The 12,549-nt window shown below is 35.5% G+C and overlaps 1 long non-coding RNA gene across 1 annotated transcript; it reads left to right on the forward strand.

Moving 5' to 3' along the window:
• The first annotated feature begins 34 nt into the window (after nucleotides 1-34).
• On the forward strand, nucleotides 35-11,521 carry LOC129392872 (uncharacterized). The gene is made up of 3 exons (XR_008619584.1): nucleotides 35-952; nucleotides 1,525-2,081; nucleotides 11,198-11,521. It is a non-coding gene; the product is annotated as an uncharacterized lncRNA (long non-coding RNA).
• The last annotated feature ends 1,028 nt before the right edge of the window (nucleotides 11,522-12,549 follow it).

Below are 12,549 nucleotides of genomic sequence, written 5' to 3' on the forward strand. Positions count from 1 at the left end.
GCTTCCAGGACTGAGGTTGTGTTCAAGGGCCTTCCAGCAGTGGGAGGTGCTGTGTCTCGAAGCAATGAGGTTTGGAGACCGCGGAGGGTACTGGTTACAACCTACCCACGCCTCAGGATAGAGACTGCAGAAATTGTGAAATTTCCGGATGAAAATTGAGTGATCTTAAACCTGCCCCATTCGTTGAAAATCTACCTTAGGTATGTTACTTAAAACTTCCTGGCCAATACATTTTACTTCGTGTATTGACCTGGGATATATAAAAACTGCACAACCCTTGGCATACGAGATAGGTACTCAGTTAAAAAGAAGTCTAAAAGTACCTGAGATTTCTTTGCTCCATCGATATTATATTCTCCCTTGGACCTTGAGCTCCTTGTGCCATGTTACGATTTGGTTGATTGTGCCACCATAATCTGAGCACCTCAAGAGCAAGCAGGAGCTTGTTTTTTTCTGAGGATCTGTGGGCCCTTGTAGAGTATTGCTCATAAAAGGAGGATTAGGTGAATGAGACGAAAGAAGAGCTGTTTAGAGAGCAAAGGAGTCTTGTGGCTCCATCAGTCAGGACAATTGAGAATCAAAGTCTTGGACCAAACCTCCGAAGACCTGTTTCAGGTCTCCCCTTCGCAACCTCTTTCCTCACTTATAAAGCAGGAGGGGAAACAGTCTCACTAATTATTTTCTAAAGTTTTGAGGATCCTATAAAAGCTCTTACCAAGGTTGCTTGGAAAAATCATTGAGCTTTATCTAGGGAGAAAGTGGTATTCAAGATAAAGGGGGAAAACTTCATAGAAGAGGTGAGCAGGAAAAGACTCCACTACCCCCACTCCTTCGCTGAGAGAGATTTATCTGATGTCAAAATCGTGGCTTGTCAACGAACCAGAAAATAAAAACAGGTCCTCATATTCGGAGGTGCAAAGTCAGCGTACATCCCAATTGGAAAGTTTCCAAGGTAAATGATGAGAAAGTTTGGGAAAACTAGCTTTTTAGATTCTAACGTGTGTGTGTGTGTGTGAATATCTTTTCCCCCCTAACACTCCATTTTATACTCTTATTCCAATTTAATTTTAAATGGTTTGAAGCTAATTTTGAAGTTAATAAATGTGCATGCTGTACAGTGTCTGTAGCATGCCATTCTGGAGTAATAAAGACAATTTTGTACGTTGAGATTTTATAAAAAATCAGTTCTTTTGAAGTGTCAAGATGAAATGTCAAATTTCATCTCAAATTTATTGGCTTAAATTGCTCATAACTTTTCTTTATTATTCTTTAAAACCTACAGAATCTGTAGTGAGGCCACATCTCTCTTGTTATTGGTCATCTGTGTCTTCTCTTTTTTATGTCTGATCAATCTGGCTAATGGTTTATAATTTTTTTGATCTTCTCAACTAGTTTCATATTTAATTGATTTTTTTGTTTTGCTTTTTTCTGTGTTCAATTTGATTGTATTCTGCTCTTATCTGTATTTTTCCCTTTCTTATTCCTACCTAAGATTTAAGTTGTTCCTCTTTGTAATTTCTTAAGGAGGAAGCTGAGGTCATTGGTGTAAGATGATCTTCTCCTCCCTATATGAGTTTAGCGCTATGAATTTCCCACCAAGTACTGCTTTAACTATATCCCACAGATTTTGAAACATTGTTCATTATTTTAGTTCAGTTCAAAATACTTTTAAATTCTCTCTGCTTTTTTCTTTGACCTGTGGGTTATTTAAAAGTGTGTTACTTTCCTGAGCTTCCCTGGTGGCACAGTGGTTAAGAATCCACCTGCCAATGCAGGGAACATGGGTTCGAGCCCTGGTCCGGGAAGATCCCACAGGCCGAGGAGCAGCTAAGCCCGTGCGCCACAACTACAGAGCTTGTGCCCTAGAGCCCACGAGCCACAACTACTGAGCCCACGTGCCAAAACTACTGGAGGCCACATGCCCGGAGCCCGTGCTCTGCGACAAGAGAAGCCATCTCAATGAGAAGCACGTGCACCACAACGAAGAGTAGCCCCCACTCGCCACAACTACAGAAAGCCCATGCACAGCAATGAAGACCCAACACAGCCATAAATAAATAAATAAATAAATAAATAAAAAAGTAAGTAAATAAATCTATTAAAAAAAAGAAGTGTGTTACATTCCTGATAGTTTAAATTTTTCAAATATATTTCTGATATTGATTTCTAATTATATTCCATTGTGGTCAGAGAATATACTTTGTATGATTTGAACCCTTTTAAATTTGATATTTATAGCCCAGACTCTTGTCCATCTGGGTAAATGTTTCACGTGTGATTGAAAAGAATGTATATGCTGCTGTTATGCCAAGTGTTCGAAAACATCAGTTACCATAAGTTGGTTGATAGCATTTTTTAAGACTTCTTTATTCTTTCTGAATTTCTACCAACTTGTTCTATCAATTATTGAGAAAAGATTATTGAACTCTCTTTTATGGGAATTGTTCTATTTCTCCTTTCAGTTCTATCAGCTCTTGCTTCTTGTATTTTGAAGCTTCGTTATTATATGAATAAACATTTAAGGTGAATTGATCCCAGTATCATTATGAAATAACCTTCTTAATAATTGGTGATATGTTTTGCTTTGTAATTTACTTTGTTTAATATTTTTTAAATTAACTTTTATTGGAGTATAGTTGGTTTACATAATATTAATATAGCCACTCCAATAACTTCTTTTCTTTCTTATTTTTCTTTTCTTTTTTTTTTTTTTGGCTGCACCATGCAGCATGTGGGATCTTAGTTCCTTGACCAGGAACTGGACCTGTGCCCCCTGCAGTGGAAGCGCAGTCTTAACCACTGGACTGCCAGGGAAGTCCCTCCAATAACTTTCTTTTGATTAATGTTAACATGACAATGCTTTTCCCATTCTTTCACTTTTAACCTATTTGTGTCTTTATATTTAAATACAGTATATAATTGGATTTTTAAAAATCTAAATTGACAGTTTCTGACTTTTAATGAACGAGGTGTCTAAGCCATTTATATTTAATATGATTTTTATATTCTAGGGTTTTAAATCTATCATCTTGCCATTTGATTTCTATGTGCTCCACCTGTTCTACATTCCCCTTTCCCTTTCTTATGCCTTTATTTTTTGAACGAACTGAATATTTCTTATTCTATTTTATTCCTTTGTTGGCCAATTAGCTATAATTCTTTTTAAAAATTGTAATGATTGCTTTAGCATATACAGTATACCTCTCTATTAGTTTCCTCAGGCTACTCTAAGAAAGTACCACAAACTGTGTGGCTTAAAATAACAAATATATTCACTCACTATTTTAGCGGCTAGAAGTCTGAAATCAATGTATTGGCAGAGTTTGTTCCTACTGGAAGTGCTGAAGGACAATCTGTTCCATGCTTCTCTCCTAGCTTCTAGTGGTTGCTGGCAATCCTTAGTGTCTCTTCACCTGTAGAAGCATCGCTCCAATCTCTGCTTATGTTTTCATATGATGTTTCTCCCCATGTCTTTGTGACTTCACATGGCCATTTCCCCTCTGTGTGTGTTTGTGTACCCAAATTTCTCTTATCTTATAAGGACACCATTGGTTAAGGGCTCACCCTAACCCAATATACCTTGTTTTAACTTAAATCTGCGAAGACACTATTTCCAATAAGGCTACATTCACAGGTACTGGGGATTAGAACTTGAAAATATATTTTGGAGGGGCACAGTTCAACTCATGACAACATCTTTAACTTGTCACAATCTATCTTCAAGTAATATACCACTTTACATATAGTATGAGAATGTTACAACAGTGTACTTTCATTTCTTCTCAATCTTTATGCTATTGTTGTCATACATTTACTTCTACATATTTTATAAACCACATATCACATAGTTATCATTTTTTGATATCAGTAGTCATTTGTCTGTGAAGTAACTTTTAAAAATAAGAAAATTTATATTTATCCACATATTTTCCATCTCTGGTGTTTTTTGTTCTTTTTATAGATTCATTTACATCTGGTATAATTCTACTTAAAGTATTCTCTTAGAAAGCACATCTTCTGGTGATGAAATCTTTCACATTTTGGAAATCTAAAAAGTATTTTGTCCTAGTTTTTAAAATTGTGGTAAAAAACACATAACATTAAATTTGCCATATTAACCATCTTTAAGTGTATAGTTTAGTAGTGTTAAGTATAGTCACATTGTTAAGCAAAAGATCTCTAGAAATTTTTCATCTTGCAACACTGAAACTCTATACCCACTGAACACTGATTACTCCTCTTCACTCCCCTCAGCCCTTGGTAACCACCTTTCTACTTTCTGTTTCTATGAGTTCGATTACTTTATATACTTTATGTGAGTAGAATCATACATTATTTGTCCTTTTGTGACTGGCTTATTTTTTTTAGGTTTTCCATTTTATAGGATGTGACAGGATTCCCTTCTTTTTAAGACTGCATAATATTACAGTGTATGTATATGTGTATGTATATATATGTGTGTGTGTATATATATATACACACATATATATACATACACATATACATACACTGTATATGTATATATGTATATACATACACATTTTTATGTGTGTGTGTATATATATATACACACACACACACACACACACACACACACACACACACACACACCATAATTTCTTTATCCATTCATCTTTTGATGGATGTTTGCATTGCTTCCGCCACATGGTTTTTGTGAATAATGCTGTAATGGATATTCCTGTGTAAATATATATTCAAGACCTTACTTTGAAGTCTGTTGAGCTATATACATAGAAGTGAGGTTGCTGGATCATGGTATTTCTATTTTTATTTTTTTGAGGAACCTCCATACTGTTTTCCACAATGGATACATCATTTTACATTCCTGCCAACAGTGCACAAGAGTTCCAAGTTCTCCACATCCTTGCCAGCACTTGTTATTTTCCGTTCTTTTGATAGTGACCACCTGATGGGTATGAGGGGATGTTTCAAAGTGGTTTTGATTTGCGTGTCTGTAATGATTATTGATGTTGAGCATCTTTTTATGTGCTTATTGGCCATTTGTATATAATATTTAGAGAAATGTCTGTTCAATTCATTTTCCCATATTTTAAATGGATTTTTTTGTTGTTGAGTTGTAGAAGTTTCTTATATATTCTGGGTATTAACCCCATGTCAGATATATGACTTGCAATTACTTTCTCCCATTTCATAGGCTGTCTTTTCATTTTGTTGATTGTTTCCTTTGATGTACAGAAGTCTTTAAGTTTGATGTATTCCCGTATGTCTGTTTTTTATTTTGTTGCCTGGGCTTTTGGTGTCATAGTCAATAAATCATTTTCCAGTGTCCTCAAATTTTTCCTCCATGTCTTCTTTTAAGAGTTTTTGGATAGGGAGTATGGAAAAGGCCCAACTTTATTCTTTTGCATGTGGAAATATATCTATTTTTCCAAACACCATATGTTGAAGAGACTGTCCTTTTCCCATTGTGTAGTTTTGGCACCCTTGTCAAAAATCATTTGGCCATATTTTTCAAGGATGTATTTCTTGACTATCTATTGTGTTCCACTGGTTAATATATCTATCTTTATGCCAGTATCATATTGTATTAATTACCGTTCCTTTGTAGTATGTTTTGAAATCAAAAAGTACGAGGCCTCCAGCTTTGTTCTTTTTCAGGAATGTTTTAGCCAGTCAGGTCCCACATGAATTTTAGGATTTTTTTTCTATTTCTGCAAAAATTGCCGTTGGGATTTTGATAGGGATTGCATTGAATCTGTAGATTGCTTTGGGTCATATGAACATTTTAACAATATTGAGTCTTTCAATCCACAGGCATGGGCTGTCTTTCCATTTATTTGTATCTTCTTTGATATTTTTAGCAGTGTTTTGTAGTTTTGAGTGTATGAGTCTTTTACCTCCTTTGTTAAGTTTATTCCTAAGTATTTTATCCTTTTTTTTTTGGTGCTGTAGTAAATGGGATTGTTTTCTTGATTTCCTTTTCGGATTGGTCATTGTTAGTGAAGAGAAACACAATTAATTTTTGTGTGTTGATTTTGTATCCTGAAACTTTGCTGAAATTGTTTTTAGTTGTAACATTATTTTTTCTGGGATTCTTAGTTTTTTCTACATATCAGATCATGTCATCTGTGAACAGAGATAATTTTACTTCTTCTTTTCCAGTTTCTTTTTTTATGTCTAAATTACTTTGGCTAGAACTTCCACACTCTATTGAATAGTATTGGCAAGATTGTGTATTCTTGCCTTCTTCTTCATCTTAGAGGATAAGCTTTCAGTCCTCTACCATTGAATATGTTATTAGCTATGGGCTTTTAATATGTGGCTTTTGTTATGTTGAGGTAGTTTCTTTCTATTCCTAGTCTGTTGAGTAACTTTTGTCATAAAATGATGTTGAATTTTTCTGCATTGATTGAGATGATCATGTGGTTTTGTCCTTGATTTTGTTAATGTGGTGTATTACACTGATTGATTTTTGTATATTGAACCATCCTTGCATCCCAAGTATAAATACCACTTGGTCATAGCGTATGATTCTTTTAATGTACTGTTGAATTCAGTTTGCTAGTATTTTGTTTAGGAGTTTTGCATCACTATTAATCAGGAATATTGGTCTTTAGCTTTATTTTCTTTTGTTTTTGTTTGATTTTGGTATCAGGGTAATGCTGGCCTCATAGAATGAGTTTGGGAGTGTTCCCTTCTTTTCAATTCTTAAGAAGAGTTTGAAGAGGATTGGTGCTAATCCTTCTTTCAATGTTTGGTACAATTCTCTGGTGAAGGCATCTGGTCCTGGGCTTTTCTTTGTTGGGAGCTTTTTTATTAGTGATTCTATCTTCTTACTAGTTATAGGTATATTCATACTTTTTATTTCTTCATGTTTCAGTTTTGTAAGGTTGTATGTTTTTAGGAATTTATCCATTCCTTCTAAGGTATCCAATTTGTTGGCATATTATAATTCACAGTAATCTCTTATAATCCTTTTTATTTCTGTTACATCAGTTGTAAAGTCCCTATTTTCATTTCTAATTTTAGCTATTTGAGTCTTCTTATTTTTTTTTTTAGTTAGTCTAGCTAAGAATTTGTCAATTTTGTAAATCTTAAAAAAAAACCTGCTGATTTCATTGATTTTTTTCCTATTGTCTTTCTATTCTCTTTTTCATTTATTTATTCTCTAATCTTTTATTATTTCCTTCCTTTTACTAACTTTGGGTTTAGTTTGTTCTTCTTTTTCTAGTTCCTTGAGGTGTAAGTTTAGGTTATTGATTTGAGACCCTTCTCTTTTACTGTAAGTGTTTACTGCTATAAACTTTCCTCTTCGTTCTACTTTCACTGCATCCATAAGTTTTGATATGTTGTGGGTTTTCAGATCCAGAAAAGATCTAGGTATTTGTAAATAAATAAATAAATTCCTTATTTCTTTTAGAAAATAAGAATTTTCTAAATTATAATGCTCTCTTTCTGACCCATTTGTTGTTTAATAGTACATTCTTTCCTTGACATTGGTCTTAGTGATGATTTTTTAAATTTGACACCAAAAGCAAGTGCAAGAAAATCAAAGATAAACAAATGGGACTACATCAAACCAAAACGCTTCTGTACAGCAAAGGAAACTATCAACAAAATGAAAAGTCAACCTACCAAATGGGAGAAAATATTTGCAGATCATGTGTTTGATAAGTGGTCAACATCCAAAATATATAAAGATAAAAAACTCGTACAACTCAATAGCAAGAAAACCCCCAAAATCTCATTAAAAAATGGGAAGAGGATCTGAATAGACAATTTTTCAAGGAGGGTATATAAATGGCCAACAGGTATATGAAAAGGTGCTGAGAATCATTAATCATCAGGGAAATGTAAATCAAAACCACAATGAGTTATCACCTCACACCTGTTAGAATGGCTATTATCAAAAAGACAAGAAATAACAAATGTTGACAAGGATGTGGAGAAAAGGAATCCCTTGTGCACTGTTGGTCAGAATGTAAATTGGTGCAACTACTATGGAAAACAGGATGGAAGTCCTCAAAAAATTAAAAAATAAAGCTACTGTATGATCCAGCAATTCCACTTCTGGGTGTTTATCTGAAGGAAATGAAAACACTAACTTCAAAAGATATATGCACCCCATGTTCACTGCAGCATTTTATAATAGCCAAGAGATGGGCTCAACTTAAGGGATGAATGGATATATTCAGACATTAAAAGAAGGAGATCTTGCCATCTGTGACAACAGGGACAAACCTTGAGGGGATTATGCTAAGTGAAATAAGCCAGAGAGAGAAAGACAAATACCACCTACCTCATTTATATGTGGGATATAAAACCACCACCACCTAGGACTTCCCTGGTGGTCCAGTGGTTAACACTTTGCCGTCCAATGCAGCAGGTGCAGGTTTGATCCCTGGTTGGGGAGCTGAGATCCCACATGCCTCGTGGCCAAAAAACCAAAACATGAAACCGAAGCAATATTGTAACAAATTCAATAAAGATTTAAAAAATGGTCCACATCCAAAAAAATAAATTAAAAAAAAAAAACAAACACCACCAACACCACCAACAACAAACCAAACTCATAGATACAGACAACAAGATTGGTATTGCCAGAGATGAGGGTTTGGGGTGGGCAAAATGGTGAAGGGAGTTATGAAATAAATAAGTGCTGGGGATGTAATTTGTATCATGGTGAATATAGTTAATAATACTGTATTGTATGTTTGCAAGTTGCTAAGAGAGTAAATCTTGAAAGTTCTCATCCCAAGAAAAAAAATTTTACACATACGTGGTGATGGATGTTAACTAGACTTATTGTGGTAATCATCTTGAAATGTATACATAATTAAATCATTATGTTGTGTGCCTGAAACTAATATGTTATATGTCAATTATGTCATTTTTTTTTTTTTAATTTATTTATTTACTTTTGGCTGTGTTGGGTCTTCGTTTCTGTGCGAGCACTTTCTCTAGTTGCGGCGAGCAGGGGCCACTCTTCATTGCGGTGTGTGGGCCTCACTATTGCGGCCTCTCGTTGCAGGGCACAGGCTCCATACACGCAGGCTCAGTAAGTTGTGGCTCACGGGCCCAGTTGCTTCGCAGCATGTGGGATCTTCCCAGACCAGGGCTCGAACCCATGTTCCCTGCATTGGCAGGCAGATTCTCAACCACTGTGCCACCAGGGAAGCCCCGATCATGTCTTTTTTTAAAAGTTTTTTTTTTTTTTAAGATTTTTTTGATTTGGACCTTTTTTTTTTTTTTTTTAATTGCGGTATGCGGGCCTCTCACTGTCGTGGCCTCTCCCGTTGCGGAGCACAGGCTCCAGACGCGCAGGCTCAGTGGCCATGGCTCACGGGCCCAGCCGCTCCACGGCATGTGGGATCTTCCCGGACCAGGGCACGAACCCATGTCCCCTGCATTGGCAGGCGGACTCTCAACCACTGCGCCACTAGGGAAGTCCCTGGACCATTTTTTTAAGTCTTTACTGAATTTGTTACAACATTGCTTCTGTTTTATGTTTTGGTTTTTGGCTGCGAGGCATGTGGGATCCTAGCTCCCCAACTAGGGATCGAACCCGCACCATCTGCAATGGAAGGTGAAGTCTTAACCACTGGACTGCCAGGGAAGTCCCTAAAAGTTTTTTTTTTATTGAAGTATAGTTGATTTACACCGTTTCAGGTGTACAGCAAAGTGATTCAGTTATATATATATAATAAATATGTATGTTCCTTTTCAGATTCTTTTCCATTATAAGTTATTACAAGATATTGAACATGGTTCCCTGTGCTCTACAATAGCTCTTTGTTGTTTATCTATTATATATATAGTAGTGTGTGTCTGTTAATCCCAAATTCCTAATTTATCCCTCCCCTCCTTTCCCCTTTGGTAACCATAAGTTTGTTTTCTATGTCTGTGAGTCTATTTCTGTTTTGCAAATAAGTTCATTTGTATCATTTTTTTAGATTCCACATCTAAGTGATATCATATGATATTTGTCTTTCTCTTTCTAACTTACTTTACTTAGTATGATAATCTGATGATAATGATAATATCAATTTTGTCTTTTTTTTAGAGATTTCTAGATATCTTTTTTTTGAAATTTTATTTTATTTTATTTATTTATTTTTGGTTGCATTGAGTCTTTCTTGCTGCGCGTGGGCTTTCTCTGGTTGCGTTGAGTGGGGGCTACTCTTTGTCATGGTGTGCAGGCTTCTCATTGTGGTGGCTTCTCTTGTTGCGGAGCATGGGCTCTAGGTGCGCAGGCTTCAGTAGTTGCGGCATACAGGCTTAGTTGCTCCGTGGCATGTGGGATCTTCCCGGACCAGGGTTCGAACCTGTGTCCCCTGCATTGGCAGGTGGATTCTTAACCACTGTGCCACCAGGGAAATCCTCAATTATGTCTTAATGAAAAAAAGAAACCAAAATATAAATACTTTAAAAATGATTAAAACCTTGTGTTTTATCTTTAAAAATTTAAATAAATAGGATTTTTTGTGTGCGAAGAAGAAGAAAGTGAAGAATGTTTTATTATTGTTATAGGCATCTGTGGTGAACTTTAGTTATTAATTGCCTATGTGACTAGCCATAGAAAGGGTGCAGTGTCAGAGGAGAGGTAAGGCTTGCAGTTTGATACACTCAACAAGGACATGCAGGAGGGCCCATAGTGGGCTGCCTCTCCCAACACTGATGTGAATTTGTTCAAACACAATAAGATGGATTTGGTTTATACAAACAAAGTGAATATATTTGGACTGAAATTTGAGGGATTTTAGTTGTACCTATTGAAGAAACAGATTTAAATTAAAGTTAATATAATATATAGAGCAGAATACATTTGAGTAATATATATATATTTGAATAATAAACTTGAAAAAAGAGTGCATTGTTTAATTTCCACATATTTGTGGATTTTTCTATTTTTCTTCTACTGTTTATTTCTAGTTTCATTTCATTGTAGCCAGAGAAGATACTTTGTATGATTGCAGTCTTCTTAAATGTGAAAAGACTTGTTTTGTGGTCTAACATGTTACCTATCTTGAGAATGTTCCATACTTTGATTCTCTTTTCATTTCCCTTTGTGTAAATTATATAGGTATTTTCTTTGTGATTACCATTGCAATAACATGAAACATCTTAAAGGTATAGCAATCTATTTTAAACTGATAATAGCTTCAATTGCCTGTAAAATCTCTACTCCTTTACATCTCTGCCTTTCTTATTACAGGCATACCTTGGAGACTGGCTTCGGTCCAGACCACTGTAATAAAGCAGATATCACAATAAAGCAAATCACACGAATTTTTTGGCTTCCCAGTGCATATAAAAGTTACATTTACACTGTACTGTAGTCTATTAAGTGTGCAATAGTATTATGTCTTTAAAAACAATGTACATGCCTTAATTTTAAAATATGTTATTGCTAAAAAATGCTAACCATCATCTGAGTCTTCAGTGAGTTGTAATCTTTATCAGGTGCAGGGTTTGAAATATTGCAAGAATTACCAAAATGTGACACAGAGGCGTGAAGAGAGCAAATACTGTTGGGAAAATGGTGCCTGATGCTGGGTTGCTACAAACCTTCAATTTGTGAAAAATGCAGTATCTGCAAAGCACAATAAAGCAAAGCTCAATAAAATGAAGTATGCCTATATATGTTATTGATGATACAATTACCTCTTTTATATTGTGTATCCATTAACATAAATTTGTAACAATTTTTTATGCTTTTGTTTCTTAAATTCTGTATTAGATTGTAAAGTGATTTACACACATACATTATCACACTACAGAATTCTATATTTGTCTAAATATTTACTTATACCAGGGAGTTTTATATTTTTGTATGGTTTTGTGTTGTTGTTTATAATCCTTTTGCTTCAACTTGAAGGAGTCCCTTCAGCATTTTGTAGGGCAGGTCTAGTGGTAAGGAACTCCCTTAACTTTTGTTTTTGTAGGACACTCTTTAATTTCTCCTTTGTTTTTGAAGAAAAGTTTTCCAAGATATAGTATGCTTGGTTGGCATTTTTTTTGTTTCAGTACTTTAAATATATTATCCTACTCCCTTCCAGGGAAGGTTTCCACTGAGAAATCTGCTGACAATCTACTAGTAGCTCCTTTGTACATAAAAGTTGCTTTTTCCTGGCTGCTTTCAAGATTCTTTCCCTGTGACTTTTGACAATTTGATTATAACATCTGTTGGCTTACAAACTGGCCCCTCTACAAGGAGGGTAAGGAGAGACTGAAGAATGAAGCAGACCACTTCATATTGGTAGGTGGCAATTTTAATAAACAAGGGAATTTACATACAAGGCTTGTCTTGGGTGGCTGCGAGATGAGTAATCTCCACATCACCTGCCTGCCAGAATCTTAAAAGTTTATAGAGAGGCCTTAACTAGGTTCAGTCATGTATACTGTCTTGATGGTCTCAACAACACTGTTCTCTCAAGGCTGTGTCCTTGAAAACGGTTCCCACTGTGGGAATGATGGGCAGAACGTACATTCTAAGGACAGGGAAGGGGGTGAGAAGCCTCTGTTTGCCCTGGCCCAGCTTTTAGGTCAACCAGTGGTCATGTCTTC

This window comes from Physeter macrocephalus, chromosome 16, assembly GCF_002837175.3.
Source record: "Physeter macrocephalus isolate SW-GA chromosome 16, ASM283717v5, whole genome shotgun sequence".
In the NCBI taxonomy this organism is placed as follows: Eukaryota; Metazoa; Chordata; class Mammalia; order Artiodactyla; family Physeteridae; genus Physeter; species Physeter macrocephalus.